Source organism: Gavialis gangeticus, unplaced genomic scaffold (genome assembly GCF_001723915.1).
Source record: "Gavialis gangeticus isolate Ggan-Ray unplaced genomic scaffold, GavGan_comp1, whole genome shotgun sequence".
NCBI lineage: Eukaryota > Metazoa > Chordata > Crocodylia > Gavialidae > Gavialis > Gavialis gangeticus.
This window is the reverse complement of record NW_017729028.1, coordinates 1,097,356-1,114,380: the sequence shown is the minus strand read 5'-3', so window position 1 is coordinate 1,114,380 and position 17,025 is coordinate 1,097,356. Positions and strand designations below refer to the sequence as shown.

General features: G+C 43.0%; 1 long non-coding RNA gene across 1 annotated transcript in view; it reads right to left on the bottom strand.

Moving 5' to 3' along the window:
* Positions 1–8,700: 8,700 nt before the first annotated feature.
* Positions 8,701–17,025, bottom strand: part of LOC109300088 — a 46,425-nt gene continuing 38,100 nt past the window's right edge. Inside the window, exons 4-5 of the long non-coding RNA XR_002098103.1 lie at positions 11,420–11,471; positions 8,701–8,771 (exon numbers count right to left, since the gene is read on the bottom strand). This is a non-coding gene — a long non-coding RNA (uncharacterized LOC109300088). The remainder of the gene's footprint in view (positions 8,772–11,419; positions 11,472–17,025) is intronic.

Sequence of the window (17,025 nt, the reverse complement as noted above, 5' to 3'; positions counted from 1 at the left end):
CTCTGAGGAATATGCATATGACATAGAGACAAATCAACTAACAGTTCAGTCACTTTATCCTACACCATACACTGAGAATTTGAGTGTTACTTCTGAGGAAACAGATAGGTTCCTGGACATTATACCCATACAACCCCACATTCCTGTGCCTGATACCCAAACCCTCTACTCCCATGTAACTTCCCCCCTACTTTGTCCCCCCTGCAGCCTGCCTCCTGCTTACCTTCTGTCCCCTTACTTCCAGCTCTGATCATTCCAGCTCTGACCAGCCTAGCCAGGAGCTGCTGCTGCTTCTCCCCAGCCATGCTGGGCTAGAGGCCAGGGCCAGGCCTGAGCCATGCTGCTACTGCCTGCCCCACAGCCAGCAAATGTAGCAGAAGGTAAGGGAGGGAGGCAGGCAGACACAGGGGGGATAAAGGAGGGGAGTGACAGGCTGCAGGAGGGAGCCAAGGGCAGAGGAGGTAAGGAGTTGAGGAGGCACACACAGGCATGGAGGGGCAGGCAGCAAGGAGGCACATGGCAGAGGGACAGACAGCAGGGGAGTAGGCACAGGAGCTGTGGGACAAGGGGCTTGGGAGTGGCACCTTGCACCCTGCAGCTCCTTTACCCATCACAGCAGTGGGAAGATGAATTGAAGATGACCTTTCACAAATAAGATTCTATGCATGGAAAATTACAACAAATTTATAATTTTCCATGTGTAGAATCTAATTATTGGGGGGTCGTATTAAATTTGAAGTTGCTTGGATTCAGGTAAATACAGTATCAAAAAAAGCATGGTTCACACAATGTACATCAGGTTACTGATATCATAGTAGCAATACAATAATGTCCAAATCCCTCTGGCTTTTTTATCCCTTGATGCAGAGAAGACCTTTGATTGTGTTTCTTTGGAAGTACCTTTTTATGCCTTACAAAAAATAGGATTTGATAAAGAATTCATAAAGTGGATATGGCTATTATACAAATCCCACTTCCAGAGTTGTAACTAATAACCTGTTACTTGATCAGTTCTGGGCTTCGCATTTTAAAAGGGATGTGGAGAAGCTAGAGACAATCCAGAGATAGGCAACAAAGATGATCGAAAGCTTGGAAGGCAAGTCACATTAGGAGAGACTGAAGGAGCTAGCCATGTTCAGTTTGCAGAAAAGATGCATAAGAGGGACATGACAGCAACCTTCAAATACTTGAAACCTACCATAAAGAGGGAAAGCACCTTTTTCTCTTGCTGCAGCAAGAAGGACGTGGACCATTGGCTTGAAGTTGCAGCAAAGTCAATTTAGATTGGATATCTGGAAAAACTTCTTCACTGACAGAATAGTGAGACAGTGGAATAGACTGCCTAGGGAAGTTGTTGACTCTCCGTCACTGGTGGTATTCAAGAAGAGGCTGGACAACCACTAATCAAGGATGATCTAGGCATAACTATTTTCTACCATGGGTATTTCCCATGCTTCTGGGCTTGGGAGTGCTTTAACTAAAGCTTGTTTGATATAACTTATTATTAGATAAAGGTAGGAGATAACGAACACAAGATCCAATTGCAGATGACGCACTTATATTTCTGTCACAGCCTGAGAGACCTGCTCCTGTCTTCTTATCATAAATCAATAGTTTTAGCAATCTTTATAGTTATAAAATTAATTGGTCAAAATAGGAATTACTTGGATTAAATGGGTGTCTGTACATGTGCTCCATGGTGCAGGAGGAGGGGAGTGCATTTTAATTAGAGTGGCTCCATGACAGCCTCTCTAATTAAAACACCCCAGCATCACGTGTACTCATCATCCCGCATTTCAAAATGGCAGTGAGCTTTAGTTAAAGTGCCACTGCTGCCATTTTGAAACATGGACTCTGAAAACACATTACACTGCAGTACACTGGAGCGTTCTAATTAGAGCACTCCAGCAGACTTGATTAATCAAGTCTACTCTGACACATTCCAATCGGAACACATCAAATCGCACGTATAGGCACACAATAATTACACCACAAAGGACATGCTTAGCAAATGGCAGTTTCAACAGCAATCAGAACACACAACTTATTTGGATATGAAAATATGTAAGATTAAGGTTACTATCTACCCAAAATTTCAAAAGATTCTAGGTGTTGTATTACAGGATCTGAACAAACAGAGCAGCCTGGCATTATCCTTGTTGGGAGTGTATAAGAATTAAAAAAAAGAATGCATTCCCTCAACTAATTTATCTATTACATAACCTACCAAACGTAATCCCTCAATCCTATTTTGATAAACTCAACCAAATGTTTAACAGGTTTCTGTTGATAAAGAGGATAAAAGGGGCTTGACTTTCATTAAAAGAAAATGCAACTACCCATTGAAATGGATGGCTTTAATTCTCCAAACTTTCCACAATATCACAATGCCTTCTTATTAAGTCAGATTATATATTAGATGATTAATACAACTGAGAACTGTCCTGTATGAATGGAAACTGAACAGGCACTTAGGTTTTCCCTTCCATTATCAACTGTCATAAATTGTATTTATCACTCTCTTTCTAACTCTAATCTCTAAGGGTGCCTGTAGATGTGCCTGGAGGCTGCTCCAGTGCCCTGTAATTACAGCGCATAGAAGCAGAATCAGTTGAGTCTGCTGGAGCGTGCTAATTAGCACTCTCCAGCCAGCCTCCGCATCTCGTGTGTCACCATCTCCGTACCTCAAAATGACAGTGGGGGCACTTTAAAACTAAAGCTTGTTCGATGTAACTTATTATTAGAGTGGTTCTTGGAGCCACTCTAATTAAAGTGCCTGCCCCCACCCCCAGAGCATGTGTAAAAGCATCCTAAATTTTTTGCAACCTGGCAAGCTTGGAAAAATTTGGCAAACATACTAAAGTTTCATCCTTCATTACATTGTAAGGCCTCTAATTGTGACACTCTTTTTGAAGTATGGGTCCCACAAACTTAAGTGGAAAAAGTGGATGGAGAAGGGTATTGTGAATGTAAAACAGCTTCTAGTAGGAAATCACATTAAATCCTTTTCTGAGATATGTGCTGAATTTGGTCTCCCAAAATTAGCTGAATGGAAATATATGCAGTTGCACAAGTATCAGCAAATCAGTTTGGACTTGAGGCTTTAGATGTAGCAAATGCCAAATATACTTGGCATTTATACTTGCCAAATATACTTATTTTTGCCTTTAAATCTGCTACCCTTCCTCATCCTGTGCGCCAACACTCTATCTATGAATATATATTGTCAGATAAAAAACCTGATAAAGACTCTTTACAACTGAAGTAGAATTATGACCTAAGTATCCAGATGACGGAACCCCAGCGAAAAACAACAATTCACATTATTTGAATATTGACAACTGAATTTAGACCATCTTATATAACCAACAGATAATTTTTTGTCTGCTTCTAAACTTTGAAAAAATAAATATACTGTCAGTAGAGTTGTGCTGGAGATGCAATGCAATCCAAGCAATGATCGGTCACACGTTTTAGTCGTACCCTATTATCAATTCCTGTTGGAAAGAAATTATAAATAGAATTAACACAGTTTTGAACACCCCACTGATATCTTTGGCAAATGTCTGTATTCTTGGCCATATACCTACGGAATCGAAACAGAATCCTTCCCAGACTGCACTCTTACACTTGGCTTTTTAGTGGCATGCAGAATTATATTACTTCATTGGAAAAGTAGGACACCTCCAAAGATCAAAATCTGGTTCAGCAAGATAATACAGCTGGCATCCATGGGGAGTCATGTTTAGCAGGCATAACTGTTTTGAAAAGGTTTGTGCAATTTGGGAAGAGGTCTTAGAATATTTTAGTAACTAAATTATTACTCCTTGAACACTTCTCTTTTCTCCCTCCCTCTTCCCTTCTTCCTTTTCTTTTCCCTTTTATTGCTTATTGTTTATGACAAACAGGTAGGTACACATTTAGTGGGGGAGGAGCGGGCCTGGGCCCGAGGAGGGGAAGGAGACCTGAGCCCAAACTGGGGGAGAAGCCAGCCCACCTCAGCAGTGGGGTATAGCAGCAGGCCTAGCCCAACATGGCAGTGGTAAGGGAGGGGAGAAGCGAGCATCTTTCCCCCCTTGGACACAGGCCCCCTCCTTCTCCCCCTCTTCCCCCCCTGTCAGCTCTGAGCCCACTCCTCCCATTTTCCAGGTTGACCTAGGCCTGCTTCGCCCCCAGCTCGGGCTCAGTCCTCCTTCCCCCTGCATGGAGCCTGGGCCCCCTCCTCTTCCCTACCCCCACCACCACTGCTGCCACCATGGCACACCTGCTATTTCCCCAACCTGTGTTGGGCCCACACCTCCCCCACACTGCCACCGCGTCATTCCACATCAGGCCCTGCAGTCAGATGCCACTAAAGGGGAGAGAGGCAGGCCGAGCCCAAAGCCGTGGCCTGGCCCCCCCATGGCATCCCAACCCGCTCCCCCCCACACCACCACTGCCGTCACCTGCAAGGAGTAAGGGTCCCCCCTGCTTCATCCTTGCCACTTCCATGGAACAGGGCAGGGGGGGTGAAGCCTCGCCCCCCAATTCTGTCCACTCTGTTGTCCCCATCCCCTGTGTCCCCACCATCCTGGTGGCGCTCCACCAGCTGCCAGCTCCTGTTGGAACACTTGTTCGAACTCTGACTGGCTGTTTGTCAGCCAATCAGAGCACGAATTAAGTGTTATGGACAGGCAGACAGACGCACAGAAAGACTTAAGCTTTTATAATATTAGAATTATACACAAAATATTAAAACATAAATGTAAATTCTATCTGTTCCCTACATTATTTAAAAGATACCAAAATCTGGTACCATTTACCTACTGCATTATGGACAGTCAAACTTCAGCACGAACACTCAAATCTGCTACGATTTTTTTATCCTGATACCGACTTTTGCAAAAGTATGTCTTTAAAGCAGCATTATTAACCCCTTCATCAAAAGTGTTCAGTCTTTATGCTTGTTTCCATCATCCCTCTTTGCACTGATTATCCAAATAAAATATATTGCTTGCTTCAAGTGTCCATGTTTAATATGATAAATGAAATTTATATGATATGAGGTATGTTTTTTTGTGAAGCAGCATAAGTTTCGCAACCACAAAGCATTCCTTCATGTACTTGTTGTGTGCTTGTTATAAGCATTCTCCCTGCTTATAGCAAGTACTCTAAACTAATGGCTGTATACCAACCAAGCAAGGTGGATAAGTAAAGTAAAGATGGTATTAGCAGCAGAACTTACAAGAACATCCATGTCATGGCTTGTATTAGCAATGAAACATATAAGAACATCAACTTCACAGCTGGTATTAACAATGAAATGCATGAGAACAACTGAGTCTGTATGAAACAAATCACTGAACTTAACACGGCCCAAGTCAGGGGTGTCAAACTCATCTAGCCACCCGAGCCAACTGAGGGTGGCTGAGCCAGTCTGCAGGCCAGATCAGGACCAACCCCCTGTGCAGCACTGGCCCTGGGGTTCAGTGTGCATACAGCACTCAGGGCTGGCAGATCATGTGCTGCCCACAGCAATTGGGCTGTACCAAGCACTGCAAGCAGCACAGAGGGTCAGTCTGGGTCACACTGTATGCAGCACCCTGACAGACCAACCAGCCCTGCATGCTGGCTCCAGCATGACCCAACCTGGACTGGCCCCAGAGCCAGCACACAGGACTAGTCTGATGGGGCTCTGCATGCAGCACATGCCCTAGACCAACCCCCTGTGCTGTGAGTGCTCAATATAAATGCCTTCCCACATTAGCTACGATGGAGATTACACTAGATAGCTAACTAATCTGCTGTTCCTTTCTCCTCCCCATGCATATCTACCTTCTTCAGTCAGATTTATTACATATAAGTTGTTCTTCATTCTTCAATATAATCTTCCTTTCCAAATGGCAAATTTTTACCCCAGTTCTTTTCTTCAGCTCCTATCCATTTAGTTATCATCATAGCAGCCACCCCATGAAGAAAAAAAATTGTAATTACTTTAACCCCAAATCTTACTTAATTCAATCACCTTCATGTTTCCATGCCTATTTCTTATTGCTGTAGAAGAATCCATCAAAATAACAGGATATGTAACATAATATATCCTTACTGAATTAAGTCCTAACTCCATTTCACTTCCACAATATTTCATTTACAGTCCAAACACAAATCGTGTCAAAACTGGAAAATAATCCCATTTCCTTGAAGAAATCCATTTAACTTTCAGCTCTAGAGATGTTAAAATAAGTTTAGAGAAAATACAAAGAGAAAAAATGAAGTCTAAATTTTTCTCCCTTATTACTAGCCCATTATGAAAGATTCTGTATCCTCACTAGAGTCCAAAATCTGATATCAATGAACTCATAGAAGTTCTATGAAGAGTCAAGCCATGACTTGGACTCTAAATTCTGAATGTGTGACAAGAAACAAAATTACTTGTGACAACACTGCTTGGTTATTTTCATTAATTTAACTTGTATGAATCAGAAAGCATTGTACACAATGCCACATCTAAATTATTATCACAGGGAAACCACATTGAAGAAAGAAATGAAGGAAAAATTCAGATGTGCATAAAGATTATGTGTAAAAATATTTCACAGCCGAGGTAGATTAACTCATGTTACTCATGAAAATATATTTTCTTTGCATATTATGAACTTCCACACGAACAGAGATTGAAAAGATTAGGGCTGCTAGGCTTAGAGAAGAGGGGAAATTATAGGGAAAATTAAATTGTGCAAAGCCAGTATATAGTGAGTATTGCTCTCTCTTAAAGAAACCTAATAAGATTAGAACTTGATAAAGCAAATACTTTTTTATACAACATATGCTCTAGTGGTAGAGATACAAGCATCAGTGAAGTCAAGAGCATAACAAAAATCAAAGATGGTGACTTATTTACGTATAGTTGAAGTGGATAATAAGAATATCCATAGTTACATTAGACAGGACACAAAATTTATAACGCAATTTATACAATTCACATATGCAGCATGCCATGTAAACATTAACCAATAGGTGTTAGGAAAAAATAGCCCTTTATACTGGTATTATTAGTAAGCTTTATATCTTAATTATTGTTGACTAAATTTCTTGCATTTTCATCTGAGGCATCTGGCACTGACCACCATCAGAAATGGTGTTTCAGATTAAATGTGCCACTATGAAAATTTTCAAGGGCATCTTTACACATGCTCTGGGGTGGGGCAGAGAAGGGGCATTTTAATTAGCGGAGCTCCTGTAGCGTCTCATATATTCAACATCCTGCACTTCAAAATGGCAGTGGGAGAGCTTTAACTAAAGCTTGTTTGACAAGCTTTAGTCAAAGTGCCCCTGCTGCCATTTTGAAAGCTGGGAACACTGCATACATGTGACACGAAAGTTGCTGGAGCACTGGAGCAGACTTGATTAATCGAGTTTGCCAGACGCGTTCTAATTAGATTAATCAAGTTTGCTCCGACACATTCTAATTTCCTCCCTAGTAAATGCAAATAGATATTGTAAGTCTTCAAATGGGCTCCCTTTTCCATAAACCTGAGGATGTCTTGGAAGGACTGGATGACAGCAGGGAACACCAATGCCACTGACTGGGGAACTAGCTCACAGGTCCTATGCAAGAAATCTAAGGGATTAAGATGTTGCTGTCCCCTTGGCCTGCAAAGCTCTCAATGAGGTAAAAAATACTGTGCCAAACATAATGAGGCAGGACTACAAGTCTATTTAAAATCTTAACGTCACGTTTGATTTGCATCATTTCAAGTTTGAGTTGAAACTCAGAGCTCAGTGGGCGCATCTACACACGATATTAAGGCAGCTAAATAAACTCTTGCACACTTCGTACTAGAGTTGAGTGCTTCCAAATACAGTGTCTTCACATGTACTGGGACCACAGCACAGTGAGTTGGAGCGGCACAGCCGTGGCTCACAAAGGGCTTAGGGGGTCAGTCTGCCAGCCCAGGGCTGCTCCCCCCAGTTCAACATGCTGCAAAGAGGCTGGCTGGGGCACAAGGGTGGAGCTAGCCAGGAGGCAGCACCCACACTTTTGCAACCTCATGCCCCAGCCAGCCTGGTCCCCAGCTACACAAGCATTGTGACAAACTACGTTGTTGTTTGGGTGGAAAAACAAACTACTATTAAAATTATATGCAGAAGTTTTATATGAGTAGCTTCATCAAACAAAACTAAAGGTTATTAGTAAAACTGCTTATTTCTATAGGTACTATTGGGGTTTTTTATATACATTATAAATGTTTGAGTGCCTACCAAACATTCTTCAGTTATTTAATGCTAAAATTATGGCTGTTCTTTGGTGCAAAGGATGAAATTGATGACATTTTACCTAGAGTCTGTTCAGAATAGATCCTCAAAATAGTTCTCAGGGTTTTAAGCAATTTAGAGACAGGATAGGTATCTCGACAAAATTTGTACTTAACTTTTCAAATATTATAAAGAATGTATGTTCTTTTGAAAGCTTCTATTAACATCTGTTACAGAAGGAAGCTACTAGTTTTGAGATATAATTGGCCAAGGAAAACTAAACAAAGATGGGAAGCGTTGAGACTGTCAATTTTTTAAAGTACAAAAAAAGCCACTTTAAAACACTTGACACCAGATCCATAATTTAAAACTCTGTGGACACTACACAGTATAATTTGCTGAACACTGTTTTGAAAATAAAGCCTTATATATTTTTGTTATGGATGTGGAAATTAACAAAGACTTACAGGGCATCCTGGAAGGTCACCAGCCTGGTATTCTTCATAAGTAACTTTTTTGCTGGGGCAGTGAAATGACTTGACCAAACAAGAAAAAGCAAGAAAATATTTCTGTTTTATGACAATATTAATATAGCTTCAGTATATTTTCTATATTGCATGCTTAACCAATGCAACTATCATGTTTTCTTACTATACTGGGATTCCCAAGGGGCCTGTTCTTGGTACAAATGTTATTAAATATATTTCTCCTTCACTTAGGTCAGTGGTTCCCAAAGTTTTGCCCCTGAAGGGCCATTTCAAAGAGACAGTTCTGGGTGGCAGGCTGCATCAAAAAGGCTTGCAAGCCATATTTGGCCCATGCGTCACACTTTAGGAGCCCCTAGTCCAGATAATGATATAAAATATTTGATGATAAACTTTATAGAAAGCAAAAAGATTATGTAAGAAATAATGGCAAAGCACAGGTTATTGTCATTACTTGGTTCTGAAATTACTAAGATCTGAAATTACTTGGTTTAATTGTCACAAAGTAACAAACCACATTTTAATAGATCTAAATGCAAGTTGTACAAACAAGGAGGTCTAAATTATGATGCCCTTCAACCCACAGGGGTAAATCCCTGTTTATCAAAGTGCTCATAATCCCTGTTTATCAAAACATACGAACAAGAGTGACTGTGTTCCATAATCTAGCCCAGAAGTTCCCAACCTTGGCTCACGACCCAAATGTGGGTTGCAGGGGCAATCCCAGGGGCAGCGCACACAAAGGACAAGCCACGCCGCATGCCAGGAGCTACCCCGCCCATGGACCGCCCCCACCACACTCCACTCCCATCAGCTAGTTGTGGCGAAAATGGTTGGGAACCACTGATCTAGCCAATGCATAGAAGAAATCCCTGATATTATGCATTTAAAATATTTTTTTAAAAGCCTGACACTAAAGAAGGAGACCAAGAATGAAAGGCTGGGACCAATAAGCAAACAAGTAAGATGGAAAGTGACTCTGTAGACCAGTGATTATGGAACTCAGTTGGGAGGGAAGAGATCCAGGTGATACTCCCAAAGCTATATCTATCTGTGTTTAACAAATTACTATTTAATTTAAAATGTATAAAGCATCCTGGAAATTGGAAAAGGAACTCAAGATTCTTCCCAGGGAACAGTATGGTTCACTAGACAGCCAAGTCACACTGCTTTTTGCTTGTTCTCCTCCTTGCCCGAGGACTCCTGAAATCTTGCAGGAGTATCCCTGAATGCAGGAGTATCCCTCATTCAGCCTATGGCATAACTGTTAATTAGGATGTCTATACATGTGCTCAGGGGTGAGAAGTGTTTATTTAGAGAAGTTCCTGGGGGGGGCTGCTCTAATTATAATGCCACAGAGTCATACGTATTAAGTCTCTGTGCTTTTAAAAATAGCCAATGGGATACTTTAACTAAAGCTCATTTGATGAAGCTTTAGTTAAAGCACCCCAGCGACCATTTTTAAATCCACAGGGGCTTATACACGTGACAGTGTGGTGATGATAGAGTTTTCTAATTAGAATGCAGAGCAGACTCAATTAATCAAGCATGCTCTGATGTTTTCCAATTAGAACACATCACAGCACATGTATAGGTACCTTAAAATACTCTCCTGGAGAGTGGGGCACATGGATTTGAATCCATTCAGGTTGAGGGGTCTGATAATACAGTTTCTCACTTCCAGGGCAAGTGCTCTATCCATTAGGCAATATTGCGAAGTAGGTGGGCAGCAACACTACCAGGTGCATTTCTGAACTGGAGTCAATGCTATTAGTGCAAGACAGGAATGCTGAGAACACACACTAATGGATCAGGTCCTTCCAGTGATTTGGTGAGTCCTGAGCACTAATCTGGACTGCAATGGTCCCTTGGAAAACGTTTGGTGCCCAGGTAATCAAAATGGATCACTTCAGATTTTTGCAGCCCAAAATGAAGGTTCTCCCCTGCCTTAGATACCTTCCACATTTTATGTTTTGTGAAGCAGGACTAAACTTGAGTACTTTTTAGGTCTTTTAATAGGAGAATTTTTACACATGCAGCACACCACAGCATTGGGTGCTTTGAAAAGTGCCTGGTGCTGCATCGCTTGCAATTGTATAAGCAGCAAAATGCATGTCAGCAAACAGAAATGGCAGTGGTCCACTTTTGAACTAAAACACACAGAAGGTGTTTTAGTTCAAAAATGCACCACCACCATTTTCACTGCGCTGATGCACATTTTGCCGCTTATACAACTGCAAGCAATGCAGCACCGTGTATGTCAGCTCACGTCTGGAGCAGACTTGATTAAGTGAGTCTTTTGCGATGTGCTGGATCTCTGGCGCGTCCAGGCATGAAAATGTATGTGTATAAATGTCCTGGAGTCTAAATTCCACCTACTCTCATTTAGACACCTACACAAGGAAACCAAATCTGCCCCTTAAATGACTATTTTCTTGAACTTAATTAAAAGGATCAACAAAACAATATATTTAGTAAGAAATGAATGATTATGTTTTTCATAATTGTCTATATTTATCTACTTGATATTAACAACATCCAGATCAAAATATAAATTATTAGAGAAGTCTTATAGATGAACACTATTACTTTTATCAAACTGCGAATGTTATAATATTTCATATTTTTAAAATATTGATAATACAAGAGAATAATAAAATGTGCTGTGAGTTACTGAATTCATTTGATTTTTAACTTACTCTTGATTTTTTCTTCCTGGGTTTTCTTGAAGATTGGGAACCACCATATAAGCTAAAATACAAAGTAAAGTTATCCTCATGTGAATATTTGTCAATTTTAAACTAAAAAGTATTATTAGCTATTATTTATTAATATTTGTATTATTATTCATGACAGCCTTAGATGCTGAAGTCCTCCTTTCATTCATTGAAAAAGTGTAGCTTGTGCATTATTAGATGAATAATAAATTTTAATATACTTTGTAATATGCTCCACTGGAATATTTTCTGTGCTTACCACTAGCTCTCTGCTGGTTAGAATGTCAGACTTCCTTCTTCTGCCCAAGGGAAGGGAGCAGTGAGACACTGGTCCTCTTCCTTGGATCTCTCGAGTACATTTTAACAAAACACTTCCTGTCCTTGCAGTGGCAGGACACTAACCGTGCCCACTACTTTGCCTGTGGCAAGTTAGTGTTTAGATGTTTTTAGCATTGTGCCTGGTATTTAGGCAAGAGGGGGGTTGTACAGTTTTAAGAATTTACACAGGCATGATTCTGCCTTGATCAACGGCTTGGACTCGATGACCACTTAAGGGCTCTTCCAGCCTCATTTTCTTTGATTCTATAATTTAATATTTTGATTATGTTTCCCCTTAGAAGAGGACATACAAAGAACATAAAGCTGTTTATTAACTGGGGGGGGAAAAGCTTTGCCTAAGCCCTAGCCTAGAAGCAGATGTGTAAGTGTTGATTCTTACTTGCACCCATAGACAAGAATCCCATCTCATCTCAACTCATCAGCATGCTAAACCAGGTCTCAGCATGTGATAGCCATGTTATTATGATAGTCTTGTTATTTTTTGCATAGCAGGTAGCGTATTTTAATCTTCATTGTCAGTCTTGAGTTCACAGGCCCTGGCAGACGTTATACCTAAGATGTGATTAATCTGTTAATAGCATATTAAACGGTAACCCAGCCATATGTTCAGGAGAGTAATGGCACAAAAGAACAAGAAACCAGCCACAAAAAATGTTCTATGAAATATGTGGAATATTTTTGTCGCTGGTTTCCATCAAGCCTTAAACTGAATGCGTAGCATCCAACCTGATGCTAGCTAGATGATGGGGCTTGGTTGACAGTTCCCATCCCCATGTCAGCAGACTGACAGCCCTGCGGCACAGCCCTGCATAGGGTTGCACTCCTGTTGACGGAAGCTCATAAGCTTGGCTTCCTGAGACCCAGCAAGTGGACTGCCTTGCCCTGAAGCTCCCAGAGACCCAACAACTTTCCCCAACAACTTCCCCTCCCTCAGCCTGGGTAGGCGGGGGCGGGGGAGGGGGGACAGCAGCAGAGGGGCAAGGGGCACTGCCAGCCCCACGCAACACACTGCAGTGTTTCCCTGCCCTGCACCTCGACCCACTCTGTGCCAGCTCCCAGAAGCAGGGCTGCGGAGGCAAGGGCAGCGGTGCCCCTCTGTGGGCGTCACACGTACCGCCCAGCCAGAGGGGTGGGAGGGATTCACACAGCAGCCGCCACCACCACCACCACTGCACCGCCACTACTGCACCTCGTGCTACTTGCCCACGGTCGACAGTGGGAAAGCCGCATGGAACATGGTGGTGTGGTGTTGGCCACTGAGTGTGAGCCTCCGCTGCCCCTGTCTGGGCGAGCATGTGCAGCTCGCTGAGGGGCACTGCTGCCCTCACCCCTCTGGCCTTGCTCTGGGTAAGCGAAGTGGGGCACAGCAGCAGCAGTGCAGTGCTGCTGGCATGCAGTGGCCACCACTGTCACAATGCTGCCGCCACACTGCTGACAGAAGCTTCCCCCACACCACACCTCTGCTCACATGGTGGCAGCCGCCAACACCACTACACTGCCACCACTGCACCCCGTACCACTTCCACAGAGCAGAGGTGAGGGCAACAGTGCCCCTCTGCAGGTCTCAGATGCCTCCTTGCCCAGGGGGCCTCGCACGTGGCGGTCACCACCACACCACTGTGTCCTGCGTCCCATGCAGCTTTCTCGCCATCGGCCGCAGGCAAGTGGCACAAGGTGCAGCAGAGGCAGTGCAGTAGTGGCAACAGCTGCCATGTATGAGCTCCCCCTCCCCACCCAGCCAGGCAGCACGTGTATGGCCTGCATAGAGGCACTGCTGCCCTCGCCCCCCCGGCCCTGCTCCTGGGAGCGGGCACAGAATGAGCTGAGTTGGGGAGCTGGCAGTGCCCCTCTGCCGCTGCACCCCCTGGGCATGCTCTGCTCCCCCCACCCCCCTACCTGCCCGGGCTGAGGGAGGGGAAAGTTTTGGGGAAGCCCCACCAGGAGTGCCTGCCAGCTGGCAGGCAACTCCATGTCTTCCCCCAACACATCCTCGCTCCCGCAGCCCCCAGCCAGCTTACCCCCCCAGCCCTGCCTCTCAACCCCCAAGCCCCACTTACCTCCAGGAATGAAGACTGATCCTCCTCCTGAGGCAGCCTCCAGTAAGTGATTGCACTGGGTCCCTCCCTTTCCCCCTCTCCCTCCCCATCCAGGCAGGGCTGGTGCTCTTTGCAAAATGGGGAAATCCACAGGTTTCCCTGCTAAAAGGGAAAATCCGCGTTTTCTCCAATTAAAACTGGGAAATCCATGTTTTCTCCATTTTTCTGTGGAAAACGGAAAACCCGGATCCCTGCTCAATATATATAGACAACACTGCAAGATTTCTTTCATACTTTAGTCCCTAAATTATATCATACCATTCATGTTTTGAGCAAAGTCCCTACAGAAGCCAACAGGAAGAAATTCTATCGAAATCTGAAAACACAATATGCCCAGATGTGCTTCAAACATTGACTGCAAGAATCAACTGCAAGGACAAGAGGGTTCAATTCCCAAAGCTCAAACAATCCAGTCACTGTGACTGGATGTCTATGGAAGTAAACAGCAGCCAGTAGGAACTGGAATGATTCCATCAACTCACTTATACCCAAGTCCCTAAAAAGATCTTCAAATCGGGTAACAACTTCAAAGAATAAGCAAGACCACCAAGAATGATTTAAGTTAGCTTCTCGGACAATTCAGAACCTGCCCCATACTCCTTAAGTGTATTTACTTCCATAAAAGCATAAGGGCCAACATCAAATAGAATTCCTTTGTTTATTTTATTGTTCACCGCTGCTTCTTTTTTTTGCATCATCATATATTATGTTCTGTTTTAATTTTGTGTAAACTGGTAGAATGGATCACCTCTCATTGTATGCTTTTAGTAAAATAATAAATAATATATGATTATATTATATATAATGTTTTTGTTAACTTTACTGTATTAGCAAAAGTGGTAAATAAACAGTGCACACACCCACTACCAACCTGGCCCTGATCTTCCCAGATTATGTATAGGTGAAAGGCTAAGAGAGAGTACAGTTCTTATGCTGCAGCTCCCATGTATGCATGAGCCTGCAGTGATAAGAGTAAACTAAATTGCTGCAACTTTGTTCACTTTTACATGTGCTCCAACGCATTCTTACTAGAAAATGTAGAAGCCAACTCAATTCTACTGGAGCATTCTAATCCGAAGGCTCAAATGTGCTGCAGCGTCTCATGTATTCAGCACCTTGTGTTTCAAAATGGCGGTGGGGCTGCTTTAACTACAGCTCATCAAACAAGCTTTAGTTAAAGCACTCTTGCCACCTTCTGAAATGTGGGACACTGAATACATGAGACACTGAGGGCATTTTAATTAGAGACGCTTTAAGGAACCGCTCTAATTAAAATGTGCCCCACCCCCCTCATTCCGTCCCATTCCAGAGCACATGTATAGGCACCCTTTATGGAGGAAACAGGGTTAAGGTTGAGGAGGTTTAACTGCACGTTCATTGCTATAGGCTCATAAGCATATAACAATTACAGCTGCTAGGTTCCAAGCAGCAAGTCCCTCTCCCCTTTTTAAACTTAACCCTACCTCTCAATCAGTTAACCAATTTGTTTTTCTCTCTCCTACCCACCTTGCCTCTCCCATTAGTATCACCACCTTCTCCTTCCCCCTTCCCTACCCTTCATATTCTAATCACTGCTTTCTATGTAGAAGCTGTGCTTTCAGCACTACCTTCACAACATCTCAAATAGTAAGATACAGCTTCTGAAAGCTTATGCATCACTGATTTAGTTAATCCATAAGAGGCAAATCTACTCTGTCTTCAATCTTAAATAGTTTTTCCAAATGTCATTAGTCAATGTTCTGAAAACTGCATAAATATTCAGGAGTGTTTATCACACAAAACAATACCAACTATAAGCAATCCTGCTTCAAAGAACTCAGACTCCCCAATTATTTTTGGACAACGACTATATTTTTCCTAGGCATTCCTGGACTTTTGAATGGACTTTGACTGGGATATGCCAGTGCTCCTGCTGGGACTTAAACCCAGAGTTTCCTGGCTAGAGGGTCTTGCTCCTCTGCTCAGGGTCAGACCAATCACCATATTTGGGGTCAGAAAGGAATTTTACCCCATGCCTTCTTCTCAACAGGCAATGTGGTGGCCTTTCTGGGAACTCTCTAGAATTTTGTAACAACCTTTGTAGCAGCAGGATGTTGGCCACTGTGATTCCCCTGCTTTACCTGTGTCAACTTAGGGTGTAATATCTTGGGTGTCACGTCAGTGCTGACTGTGTACTTTTGATAAAAGGTTAAAAATAATGGATTTGTATGGGATGGTTTGATAGGGAAAATTCTGCCTCAAGCACACAGTTTGACCAGATGACCCCTCAAGGTCCCTTCCAGCCCTACTTCTCTATAAATATATGATTTTTAGTCCCAGGCACTGATGCGGATCAGACAAAACAGAAGCCAAGTGTTATTTATAGGCTTAGTTTGGACCTTTAAAATTCAACCTGCTGGTCCTGGCAGAGGATCCTATAATCCCTATGCTCAATCTGCCATAATTCTTGTCCCAAGATCACACAATGGCCATGTACAGACATTCAGTTTCTACCAGGAAAATCATTGTTCTCCTGGTAAAAACCAAAAGTGTACACATGTTCATGCCCTTTCTCCTGGACAAAAAATGGCAGTTCTGGGAGAAATATGAGCCACCTCTAACCAAGGAGAAGTTGGTCCTGGAAAAGTTTCTTCTGGGACAAGGACCATTTGTACTATGTCTCCTGGTTTAACTCCTTCTAGTGACCAGAAGAAATGGAGATGAGGTGCCAATCTTCAATCTTCCTGACACCAAGGTCACACCAGTCTGAAGAAGGCATGGGGAAGCAGCTGCTCCTGCCCCTACCACAGAGCAGGAGGGGAGAGGAGGAGAAGTTGTCAGCTACTCCCTGCTGGCTTCTCACACTTTAGGGGGATTGCAGGACTGCTTCCTCTCTTCCTCTCCTCAGCACCTGGGCACAAGAGTCCAGTAGATTTCATAGATTTCATAGACATTAGGACTGGAAGGGACCTCAGAAGATCATTGAGTCCAGCCCCCCACCCAAAGGGCAGGAAGTCAGCTCAGGTCATAGGACGATAAGCATAGCAAGATAAGCATCCAATTTCCTCTTGAAGGTGCTTAATGTAGGTGCTTGAACCACCTCCAATGGCAGGCCGTTCCAGACCTTGGGGGCTTGGACAGTAAAGAAATTCTTCCTTATGTCCAGCCTGAAAC